This window comes from Tympanuchus pallidicinctus, unplaced genomic scaffold (genome assembly GCF_026119805.1).
Source record: "Tympanuchus pallidicinctus isolate F22 unplaced genomic scaffold, pur_lepc_1.0 scaffold5, whole genome shotgun sequence".
Classification (NCBI taxonomy): domain Eukaryota; kingdom Metazoa; phylum Chordata; class Aves; order Galliformes; family Phasianidae; genus Tympanuchus; species Tympanuchus pallidicinctus.
Genome location: NW_026294769.1, coordinates 14,063,396 through 14,076,416, shown reverse-complemented (window position 1 = coordinate 14,076,416; position 13,021 = coordinate 14,063,396). Strand labels below are relative to the sequence as shown.

The following is a 13,021-nucleotide window of genomic DNA, read 5'->3' as shown; positions in this document are numbered from 1 at the left end:
CAAAGGAGAGGATAAATCCAAATGATTATGATCTTTCTTGCCCACAATTATGTTTTACTGCCTCTTAAACACAAAAGACAGAGGTAATCACTGAAGTGAAAGAGTCAGTCCTTCCCTTACCCACGCCATCAGAAATGTTCTCTCTCCATTTATACTCAACTGTTCCCCAGGGATTTCCATTCAATCCACCACCCACCACCATCACTCTCCATCCCAAACTCTATATCTAGGAAAAAAGCAGAACAAGCTCACTGAAATAGCTGCCATACATTTTAATCTTATTTCATATTAGTCAACTAACAGAATTGTATAGACTAGCCTTTAAAACTCTTTTATACCACAGTGACATTTTTACCTTGCTGCCAATCTTTAAAAGCTGCTAAATAATAGTTCCCCAAGTTCACATTTGCCTTGCAAAACATTTTTATTTGTATGCATTTTTATTGCTTACAAGGTAAAAAAAAAAAAAAAAAAAAAAAAAGGACCATAATAAATTTCAGCTCTATGTACAACTTTGGGCTGCCATAAACAGTGAATAAAATAGCATTTCCTCCTTAGCTCAGTATTGACTGTCATTGCTTTGAGTAGAAATATTAATTATTTCTTTCTAATATTTTAGAAAAACTGAATATATGAAAGCAGATGCAGTGGGAGGTAAGCAAAGAGGCAGTTGTTTCTTGTGGGAAATAAGAAATTGAGTCTCTCAGTCATTTCTTTGTGTATGGATTATGTGGTTAGAAAGGGAAATGTTGCCTTTCTGTTACATCAAAAGGTCTGGCTATGAAGTTACAAACCTCTTGTGCTGCTTTTCTGAATACTAAAAGTCCTGGTTATCTCCCTAACATTTACAAAATCTTCACTTTTTCTGTTTTCTACAAGTTTTAGTCATCTGTATAGGGTTTTTATTGAAAATTCAGAAATTGAAAATCAGGGTTTATCAGGCAATCATTGAATTTAATACTACTTATTTCTTGTTCGTAGTGCATTCTGTTAAATATTTTCATTCCAGTGAATTACAGTACTACTAGAAAGTGGGGTCCCTGCAACAAATTCCAGGACAGTGAATCAAGCAGCAATATGGATGGCTTTGCTTACCAAGTCACACTGAAGATTCACTGCTTTAGCCAGAAGCTGTATATGATACCTATCAAACTTCCTAAATAAGTCAGTGATCAAAAAAGTGATAATCCTTTCTCAGAAAAACTGTCCTCATTCAGATCTTACGGTCTCTCATGGGTATATATATATATATATATATATATATATATATATTCCTTCATAGCACTAAACATTCCCTGCATAACCTCTTCAAACCAATTCCTCTTTCCTAGTCGCTTGCCACTGTTATTCAGAAGTGTAAAGCAGTATGTATGTATTTTAGAAAGCAAGAGCCATTTCTCTTGGGGCTAGTCTTTCTTGTGATCTACAAAAGACATTTCTAGCCCATGCCTTCTGAAGAAATAGCCATAATGTTGCATATGAACTGTGTAAGACAAAAAGATGTACTATGAGATATATGAAGAAGACTAACTCAACAGGACTCTGTTCTGGGCAGCAAAGTTTTTGTTTTGAATTCGCATTGCGAGGGATCTCAGATCTAACTGTTGTATCCTACGATACAGGTCTCAAACTTTTTATGTGATTTCCTAGTCTGTGAAAATGCCTATTCTACCTCATAAATTTACATATGCCACTATGGTCCATTGGACAAGGGGCCAAGTTCCTCTCTGCTGTTTATTGGATTAGTTCAACAAACTGACTTCAAGTAACCTGTGCCATTTCATTCCAACAAGGAGTTTGACTCAAGCGTCTTGCTAATGCTTTTGATCTCAAACACCAAAAGGCCATAATTTTCAAGCTTAAAGGAATTAACATGCTCAGTTTCTGTGGCTCAGAAAAAGCAAAACATAAAATAAAATAGCAGCGTTGTCAAAATAAGCACGTAGAGGACAGTTTCAAAGTACAAATTATTCACTCCTAAGCACATATGAAGCTAAATACTATGGCAGGACACAGCAATGTTCTTTTTGAAGCTTCTCATGCAGAAGATAAATGCTGCACTCTTTAAACTCTGACTCATAGAAGGGAGCCCACTGAAATTACTGAGGCCACTACCACACTGTGATGTTACCTACACCTGCATTCTCCATGCAAGACTAGTAAATACAGCCAACCAATCTTAAAGAGCAGTTGATACTACACTTACTTTTTGTACTCCCAGCAGAGAAAAACGAATTACACAAAGAGAACTTTAACATACAAGAGGAGCATAAAAAGGTGAAACACAATATTGCTGTAAGCCTGGATGAGTTTTGCATGTTTAATTATTTTTCTGAAGGAGTGGTAATGAGCAACTATTACTTAAATTAGCCAGATCTGAATAAAGTGTTAGGAAGTGTTGAGGGACCTCTGATCCAAATGGGGACTGCAGTGACAGGGAAAAGGCCAGGCTGCCAATTAGAGTTCTGGTGATTGAGTAGAGAAAGAGGAACTTCTTATCTGGACTGCTAGATTTTTAACTAGCTATTATCACATAAGGAAGAAAAACACAAAGCTTAATTGTAAATAAGCTCCCTCACTAAAACAAGCACACATTTCTCAAAATGCAGCAGCTTCATCCCCCAAAAAATAATATTAAGGAAGGCAATCCTGGAGCTAGCACTTTTTTTTTTTTTTAGCTTTCCAGAACACCATGTTCTTGCTGGTTACCTATCTGAAAATAATGTGGCAGGAAAAAACAACCAACCATAATGAAAATTAAAAAAAACAAAAAAAAAAAACAAACAAAAAAAAAAACCCAACAACCCAAAACATGAAAAATACTAGAAATGAAATACTTGACCAAAAAGCATACTGCAAAAAAAAAAAAAAAAAAAAAGATGTCCTTTTTTTTAAATGAGCGTTTCTCAAGAATACTCTTTCATTGTCTTTTCTTCTCTGTTACAATCTGTAAAGATCTCAAAAGTTTCTACTGTAATAGTTGCAGAGCATAAAAATATTATTGATGGGACAATGAATAGGAAGGAACACAATAATATTGTCCAGTGGTATGGAGAATGTAAATCACACCTTCAACAGAGCATAATCAAACTGTATTAAAAACTGTCATTCAGTACATCTATAAGCCATGTGCAGGTTAAAGCCACGTAACACCTTTTTTTTTCCAATCAAGGTAACAGTATTTGATGAAGCTAACATGTGAGTGAATTCAAATGGCCAACCAGAAATAAAACCCAAAATATTTCTACTGCAATATTCTGGAAAAGAACAGCAATTCTTTTGTGAAAAGTCTCTAGGGGGAGAATCTTAGTATTATACGTTGGTAGGATAAGAAATCCTGTTTCTTTAAGTGGATTCTTCATTACTGGAGGAAATCTCAACCACATAAAAAATTACTTGTCTGAATATGAAAACTACTAGTAAGAAACTTACATTCAATGGATGCTAAAGTTTTCTCTTACTAATTCTTTGTCTGTGAAGTCCCACAAACATCACTGCAATCCTGACACAACATCTATGCCCCAAAGACTTAGATCTGCTCCGCATGCACCCAACAAGTGTGAGGGATCTCACTCCCAGGCTCTCCTCAGCCTGAGCTGGCATGGATGCCCACTTCCCAGAAGAACTACAGGCTAGACTAGAAAATGGGAGTAGAGAATGGCCCATTGGACTCATTGCAGCAGTTCCAGAGTGAAAAAAGCTGTAAATAGCACACAGCTGGCTGAAAGCTTAATGAGAGGAGAGTACAGCCAGTGTCTGGGCAGCTTGACAAGTAAGGAAAGAGCCCTGGGTTTCTGGGCCAGCACTATGTCAAACAGGACTTGCAACAGGTGTGAGGCTACGGGGCACGTTCCCCACTTCAGAACTGATCATTGGCAGCAAGCTCCATTCTGTGAAGTCTCACTTTGCCCCCCTAAACCCTGCATCCTCATCAGTTGACCTTCAACAGAAGTATCCATAGCATCCTTTTCAGGGGTCTGCGTTTGACCCTCCTCAGGCTGGGGCCAGCACAGACTCCCTGGGTTGACATTCCCCTTCTTGAGTAAGGGCACGAGCAGTAAGCTCCCAGGTAACCATCTGGCAGCAGTGACAACAGCCAAGCCTGATAAGACCTTTCCAAAGACCCTGCTGTGGTGACCTACCTCTGGAGAATGGTCCAGACTCTGTAGCTTGTAGACACTGGACTGTGTTCAGCTTTTGTTACGGGCTATTTCAAGGCAGGTTCTGCTGCGTTTGCAGGTTTCCACCCAATCCTGGCATGCACTACAGAGGCAGATTGTATGTTCCAGCCCCATGTCTTTATTGAGCCTTCCTGGGACTGGCTGCTGAAGACACCTGTTTCAGTCCTAAATATGACAGCAGAGAAGCACAGAGACTACATCCTTCCCTTTGATCTTACACGTAAAGCATTCCTGGCCCAACACTGTAAATATTTCACAATTCTCCCACCAACTGCAAAGGGAAGTGAATTGCATTTGCTACATTGTGATTTAACTCTCTGTACCTTGCAGCTGAGGACAGAAATGTTCTTGTGATAAATTTCCTTACCATTAGATTACAGGCAGTAACAACAGTGAAGAAAAGAACAAACACTAGAAAAAAAAGGAGTGCATTACTTAGACAAAATAATAGAAACCATAAATCACTGCAGTGACAGGATTAAATGTGAAACCTTTAATTATACATTTAATCATTTACCAACTTGCTATTTTCCCTGCAGTAATGTTCATGAAGCTTCAATAAGTTTTCAGCATGAAGAGGATTGTATTTTACACATTGATTTTAAAAGCAATGCACACAGATGGTTTTAAGAATAAAATTAATACTAACTTTACTCTTCAGTTATGTTGACACCTTTACTGAACATCCTTGTTGTTCTCAGTCATAGTACCCCTCACTTAATGACATGACTGTGTCAATGCATGTCAAGCCCATGTCCACTATATAGATATTATATAAAATGAAATAGAACTAGGAAATAAGTGGTGATTCAGAAAGTAAACTGCAGTGTTAAAATCACAGACTGTAATTGCATTGCTGAGGAAGACACTGCGTTATTTATGAAGTACTGACGAACCCGTGCCCACAGGCTGTTTCTGCTCTACTGCTTTTTCCACAAGGAGGCAAGAAACTGCTGCGAGATGAGAAAAATGACTCCCCTGTCCCTGAACAGTTTTTCCTATGGATTCCAGTGTCCAACAGCAGAAAGCAGGACTGGTTTTTCTTTTGCCATTGGGTTCAGAATTGGCAAGGGAACAACTTGATCTCTGCAAAAATTATGCACATCAGCATAATCTTTCAGCACTCTCAGAGCAGTATTTATTGAAAACAAAACAAAACAAATTAAAAAAAAAATTAAAAAAGGAAAAAAGAAAATTACTCTTCTAACTGGGGATTACGCCGAAGTCCAAAAAGCTTTCATGTTTACACAGACCCCCTCAAAGAACACTCAGTATGAAAAAGCAAACTTTTTTCAAAGTCAAAACATTGCTTGTATGCTAAGAGAAACAGCCTAGTATTATACTAAACACATCATCGAGTAGCAATTGTAAAGGCACTATTATACTGCTGGATATTGTACTGCATATCAGGGAGCTGCTGGCAGGAAAATATTTGTCCTCTGGAGCACCCTTCATTTTGTTTTATCGTGTTGCAGGTACTGACAAATTGCTTTAAGATTCTTAAATGGGTGGGGTGACACACAGCTGAATTCGTAATTCAGCAGCACTACCTTCTCTTAAAAAAAAAAAAAAAGAAAAAAAAGTGTTCAGTGGGTTTGTGTTATGGGAAAAATGAGTTCATTGTAGTCATTCAGTTTGATTCAGTTTAGGCACAGAACACAGAAGCAGACAAGAACCTTGCCACTATGTAGGGTGCAAAGATGAGCAATACTGAACACAGTGGAAGTACACGCTCAGAGTGACTTTTGGCTATACTAATGGAGGAATGCAACATTTTTATTGTTGTCTTTTGCAAAGACACAAGACGCTTCAGATTTAAGTTGGATTTTTTTCCATTTTAATCATATGTTTGGATTTTCATATCTTGTTGAAAAGTGAATTATCTGTAGACAGAACACTTGAATCCAATGGATTGGCTTGTTATAAACTGGAGGAAATGCTCCAAACTCTGCTGAGGTATGTACCTCTACAACATTTTGGAATAGGTAAACACAGAAAGAAAATGGGATCATAAAATTCGGTTTTGGCTACCATATAAATAGACTTCTCAATTAGGTAATTTTTCCATTTCATTTCGTGAGCAAGAAAAAATTGCCTAAACAAGGCATGAAACACATATCTAGATCTATAGGAGTCTAACCATGCCAAGAATAAAAAAAAAAAAAAAAGATTTTTCTTACCTTCTTTTTTCTTTTCCATCTCTTTTTGAATCACAAGGAGTTTGGACAGTTTCAGTAACAGTTATTTATTCCTGTATCACCCACTCAATTTGAAAATGGCCCTCACAGCACACATACATTAAAAGAAACATGACACAGAACTGTCTATTCTATGAAATCTGTGCTGTAGGCCTAACCTGAAAATATAGGGGGTGTCTGTCTTCGTATTTCTGAACATATGTGAGTCTCCAGTGGGAAATTTTTACAACCTTTTTCTCAAAAAGTAACAGAGAGAAAATTTTTGAGGCAACTCTTCAAACAGGATCTCTTGCTGTATATCTAATCCAAGAATGAGACACAGGGATATTTACTCACCCTGCCAGCAAGATGATCTGTAGGTCTTTGGAGGTTTTCTTTCTTTCCTTTCTCTAGTCCACTTATGCATCAGGTGCCCTTAGAGATAAGGGACAGCCAAGTGACTTTATGTTTCTTGCCCTGGGTTTAAGATGGTTCCCTGTGACAGAGAGGATAAAGAGACCAAATAAGGTGTATGAAGACCTTGGGACAATCATTTCCAGTCATATCATAATTCAAGTTGTTCCTACCTCCTGCCTTCAATAGTAGCTAATATAGAGGAATAAAATGACAAGGAGAGTTTCTGAAAAAGCTGTCTGCAGGGATCTTTGCTTAGAAAGTCCTAGAATCGCTTAAGCTGCCCTATTCAGTTGTGGAAAGATAAAAAATGTGAGGAGAGTTTCCAAAATCTTTTTCTATCTGATAGCAATCAGTTCTACCAGGTAATTGTGCACATTTCAAGTATGTTTCTCTTTTATCTATGTTAGATGTATCTATTCTTTAGTTTCTATCCAGCTGTTTGTGGCAATGGCTGTGGTCCTGTCTGAAATATCCATTCAATACCACCATTCTCAGCATATTCTCTTTCCTGTATCTTCTTTAAACTATACTTTCTTCTTGCTTTTCACTTGATAAGGTATTCCTTAAAAAATTTTTTTGTTTGTTTGTTTGTTTTTAACTGCAAACTCTTCCACTTTTGGGATGAGCTGGTCAGACCTGTGTATTTAAGAATGTATTTAAGAATGGTGACGAAATACTTCTGTTTCCTTCTGTTCTGCCATATAGCACTAATTGATCTATGAAAGACCATGATAATCTTCTTTTCTCCTCCTTTTTCTTCAGAAAATTGGTGAATCTAGTGGAGAACTGGAAGAAGAGCTATAGAATCGTACGGATGAATCACATTCTCTACAGCCACTTCACTTCACTGCCATGGCTGGGTCAAGTGGAGAAAAGCAAACACAACTACCCCAAATATATTACAGTTAAGAGCACTATTAAAAGTAGAAATATGCAAACATCCAGCTTTGTCAGTTTCAGAGCTTCCCTCAATAATTTTCCAAACCATAAACTGAACAGCCAAGAGAGCAGAAAGTTTAAAAAGAAGAAAGAAAACCAACCAAGAATTATTTTTCATTGCCTCAAAAAGCCTAAAATGCAAAAAACTTGTAATAGGGGGCAACTTTAGAGGTAAAATAGCAAAATTCTCTTCAGAGATTTTTCTGTTAAAGGTCATGAGTATCAAAATCTATCATCTCACTTTAGAACCATTATAAAGCTACTATAAATAAAGTCTCCTATACGGCACCTTGTCACTGATTCCTATTTCAGTGTACTCAGCACTGCAGACCTAGGAACTTCTTAAAATAAACAGCAGTATTCTCTACTTACTGTACTTAAAAAGGAGTCAGGACTTCTGTATTTTTAAGATACTTATTGTAGTTGCTCATTCAGCAAATTATTTTATTACTGTTCAGATGAATGCTACTTTTATATCAAAATGTAGTGTAATTATGACAGCTGTAATAGTTTACCCCTGTTATTTACCACAAATCGAATGAAGTCATTTTGCTGAATTATTTCTTGATATTAAAAATTTGAAAAATTTGAAAAAGAGCAGTAATTGCTCTTAAAACTGGTCCAGTACTTTCCATGACACTTTTAAATATATCAGTACAACTTTCTTGGGTAAAACAGACTGTGCAACTGGAAAATATAGTACACAGTCTACTGAAGCTATTAGAGAGCTCATGGTTATTGTTCAAAAGTTCTGGCTCAGAAGAAAAATTTGCAGAAAAAAGAAAAATTCTTGACATATTCCAAGTAAATATAAAAAAAAAAAAAAAAGTAAATTTACTCATATGCAAATGCAAAAAAAATGCGGAAGTAAAATATGTATATTTCAGAATATATTATTATGTCTTGCTTAAAATATTTGGAAAGTAATGATGGATATGGTAAGAAGATGATCTGAAAAATCAAAACATCATTTTTATTGATTTTTTTCACAGCTCCACCTGAAATGTGTCTTCAAAAAACCAAGAGAGCAAAAAGGCCCAAATGAATGAGTTGCTTGCAGAAGGCTGCCTCTCTATCACACATGATCCAGCAAATAAATCAAAGCAGAGGTAAAGCATGGACAAACAAAGAGGCAGGGAGGGTTACTTGGGAGCAGTGCAGAACACCACTTTCTGGCCATGTGGGGTGAAATTAAGGAAGTCGGGCATCAGCCAGACTTGAAAGAGGTGAGAGAAACAAGGAGCAACAAGACAAGCTTCTAGGGAAACACTGGCAGCAAAAGGAAGACTGACGAACCAGTTTCTGGGAGAAGCTGATGAATCTCCATCTTTGGAGATATTTCAAAGTCAACTAAGCAACGTCCTGTCCAACCTGATCTAACTTTGCCTTTCTTAGACTAGGATGTTATTGATGGCTTTCAGAGATCCATTGTACCCAACAGGATTCTGTGATTCTGTGAAACGTTTAGTGTACTTGCTGTTGATTCCAGCCTTCGCAAATGTATTTGAACGAGCTGGAGAGGCCTCATAGGGGCCTTTTATTTCTCTCAATGTTTCCCTGGGTGGAACCAATGGGATGGCACTGGAGTACAGGCACTATAGTTCTGTCAAGTGCATGCTTCATCTGTCTCTCCTTCTTTGCTTCTTACCATTTAACTAAGAAAATGCAAGAGTTTTGCACCATGCACTCTTCAATCCTTTTTGCACCAAGCTCTTCAAGCAGCCTCATTATTCAGTCAAAATACCATTGATTTGGAAATGTTTGAACAAATGAAATTCTGGCTTGCTGACCTCACTGAGAAGGACAATCAATTCCTTCCTAGGGAATTTCCAACTATGTTACTAACACTGCTTGTTCCCTTCTTTTATTTCAGAGCCATTTGATACAATTGGGCACAACTTCTGGCATTGCACATACACAGCTTCTTTTGAAATCAGAGAACTTTGCTTAAGATGCAGACTTTCAGCTTCCTCTGATTTTAAAAAGAACTTAGGAGCACCCGAGGACAATATTTGTGTCATGGTTAACTAGAGTTAACTAGATCAATCTATGCCCGTGAAAATTTGAATCAAGGAAATTGATATAAGAGATACAAAAATAAGATGGTGTGCCCAATTACGCATCTGCTAACAGGGATTAAAAGCAAAGTTAACAGATTTCTTTGTTGTCTTCTTTTTACATCACAACTTTTAAGTGTTTCCAATGTCAATCTACAGAGTCGTTTCAAGAAAATTGACCTTTTTTTTTTTCCCTTCTCTCTTTCCAAGTTTACGTATTTAGAAAATGGACAAATAACTTCCCCTGGGATCAATTATGTCATGGTAGACACGCAACAAAATAGAAACAATATATGCTATATTTGTTATATGCAGAAAGCAACCTCCCAGGCTATAAGTGAATGTTACTACTTATTTTGCTGTTCTCCCAGCAGTGTTGAACACCAATGAATTGTGGATACAACAAATATCCAAAAATGGCCACTGAAAGAGACATAATATTAAGTTCTTAACAGATAATAGCTACTGCTGTACACCCTTACCCTTTATGTTATGAACAGTATGTAAATTATATTTATGCAGAGGAAGCCAGTATTTAAAACTCTTACATTTTTCACAAAAATAGATTTTATTACAGAAAGCAGTGCCTTCCCATAAGAGATTTACAATTGATTAAATAGGATGGCTCGTCCTAAAACACTTACATGATTGCATGCAAAGAAAACAGATGGTCTGTGTTACAGTAATTTGATTTCTTCCAGTAAACATTACTCATGATACAGAAAATGCTTACGTTGATCTCTTCCAGAATGATGAGTATGCTTTGCTTCTCTCTTTAAACGAAGCCTGTAATTTTGTTCAAGAAATAGCACGGAAGCTCTGGTTTCCCAACAAATCAAATAAAATCAGGTAGTCTAATGCATCATCCCTCACTTAAGAGCCTGATAACACAGAGATTCATTTTAACCTTCCACTCTCCCAAAAGAGCTTAGCATAATAGTATGATCTTTTCTCATTTACTTCTTTTGTAATGCCACTTCATACTCAGAAAAGAACACTTCTATTTTCATCTACCTTCATCAGAAGACATATCATATATCAAAATACAGTATCTATGCTTTTCTGATCACATCCAGCATTATTCTTCTTATACAGCTACAGCTATATGAACAGAAAAAATCTTGCTGAAAGGTCTCCATCTACCCACCTCAAATTACTTTCCATTACTTGAATCAAACCAAGAGCACTGTTCAGGAAACTTTGGTTCTCAGGTTTTCCTGAATAGATTCTTCTTAAGCTTTATGTTCTGAAGCACTAGATGCAGTGTGATCTGCCTTTATAATGCAGACAGTCCTTGCAAAGTAGCCTAAATCCTTGAAGACCTTGGATTCAAATAGCGGGTGGGAACTCAGTAGTTTATTCCTACATGGTGTCAGTTGGGGCTGATAAAGGGTACGTCACCTCTCACAATTCTTTTGCATGTGTGAGTACAGACAGACCTTCTCAAAGCCACAGATTTAATCTCTAAGAGTACATGCTTAAATCCAGCCCTGTTCTTTAGAGGGGTTTCACATAGAAAATGTTGTTCCACCATTTTCAAGTAATAACATTCCTGCTGGGATGTATCCCTATTTGTCATTATCTTGTCTTGTCAGATTACTGTCGCTTCACCTGACTGGCCTGGACTTACCCCATCCAAATGAAATAAGGGCACAATCCTATTAAATGCCTGCTGGGAACACCCTAAGCTGCTGCTTTTGTTGCTGGGAATTAAGGGTTCTCAGAACATTGTAACAGGTACTCGGATACTTGAGAAATTGGACTCTTAATTAGATATTCCCTCATGACATAGTGTGATTATTTAATGTTCTGACAAGATGCCTCAGCAAACTCTCAGGCCCTGAATAAATGACCTTAGAAGAGCTCTTTGCCAACTGTGATTCTGTGAAACCTTTGTCATGCTTGGCCATGGAAGCAAATTGCATTTCATGAAGCATAAGAAATGATTTACACGATGAATTGGCTGAATTATGTATAACATGAACTACTAGCCAGGCTTGTGATGTCCAGTTTTCAGTAGCCGATCTTTCTTTGTCCCTTTCCTAATCTCTTGCACGTGCCTTCCTCCCCAGCCCTGCCATGCAAATGTTTGAGTATCCTGCTTGCTGACAGTGCTCAGCAGTAGCAGCAGTCCTTGTGACAACATGGGATGATTCATCCTGTAGCCCACAAGTCAGATTCATACTGCTAGAGCAGTCTCTTGTCATAAATTTCCCTTTCTTCTGCTTGGCTCATTGGTATTATAATATTTGTTACTCACACATAAATTTCCAGCTCAAGCCCATTAATCCAGGGGCTGCTCACATTTTTTAATCTGTATTAAAAAAATTAACAAAACCTCAATAGAGTTAAAAAATCTGCCTTGCAGCTAGAGCAATGTTATCAAACGCATTAATAAAAGATACAAGAAGCATGAAAAACAAAACGTAAATAAATAGAACAGTGCAGACTGAGATAGTATATTACATAGCGAAAGCAGGTTTAGTAATTTTTCTTTCTACCATTCACTTTGCTTAACACATTTTGGCACAGTCACTTCAGAGGAAAAGGACATCACATCAAATGTCTTCTATAGGATTTTAGCAAGAGTTCCATTCTGATGATTAACCCTGGATCAAGTGTGCAAAACTGTGGTGCTTGGCAGTGAGTACTCAGCTACCCCACACTGCAGAGATGGATGCTAAGGAAGCAGCCTTTAGGCCATCCACCCTTTGCTCCCACAACACTCAAATACCCACCACAGACCCAAGGACTGCAGTCAGTCTGAATGTATCCAATCAGAAGAATTCACCAAATGGAATCACTCACAGCCCCCACCCAGATCCTGTAACCAGACAAGATTCTTGCTTTACCTGCTTGCCTTTTAGGTAGGCTTTTTTTTTTCGTTCTTTCATGAACAACATTTCCATCAACTACATTTTTTTTTGTTGTTTTCAGTACAACCTTGAATTGTGTCTTATCCTCAAATCCACTTCCACAACGAGGAATCTAACTTCAGATAAATCATTCTACCAACACATTTCCACTACAACAAAAACTGAGTGCTTTATGCATTCTGGTAAGCATCTGCTTTGCTAGGAGTGGATTAAATAACACTGCTTCTATTATTCTAATAGTTTGTGAGATCATATAAAATATTTATATTGTCAACTGCAGGCAAAATGCCTATTCTGAGTCATGCTCCAGAAGCTCAGCAAGATCTTACATTGATAGAAAAATACCTCACTTTAAATAATTGGGCAATTTTAGA

The 13,021-nt window shown here is 37.3% G+C and overlaps 1 protein-coding gene across 4 annotated transcripts in view; it reads right to left on the bottom strand.

Moving 5' to 3' along the window:
- The window catches only part of LOC128091440 (poly(rC)-binding protein 3-like), a 479,014-nt gene that overhangs the window by 363,638 nt on the left and 102,355 nt on the right, over positions 1 to 13,021 (bottom strand). For 3 of the 4 annotated variants that reach the window (XM_052704578.1, XM_052704579.1, XM_052704577.1), the window contains exon 2: positions 6,716 to 6,854. The exons of the other annotated variant lie outside the window; for it this stretch is intronic. The gene's annotated coding sequence lies outside the window, so the exon portion shown is untranslated. The remainder of the gene's footprint in view (positions 1 to 6,715; positions 6,855 to 13,021) is intronic. 4 annotated transcript variants of the gene reach the window in all.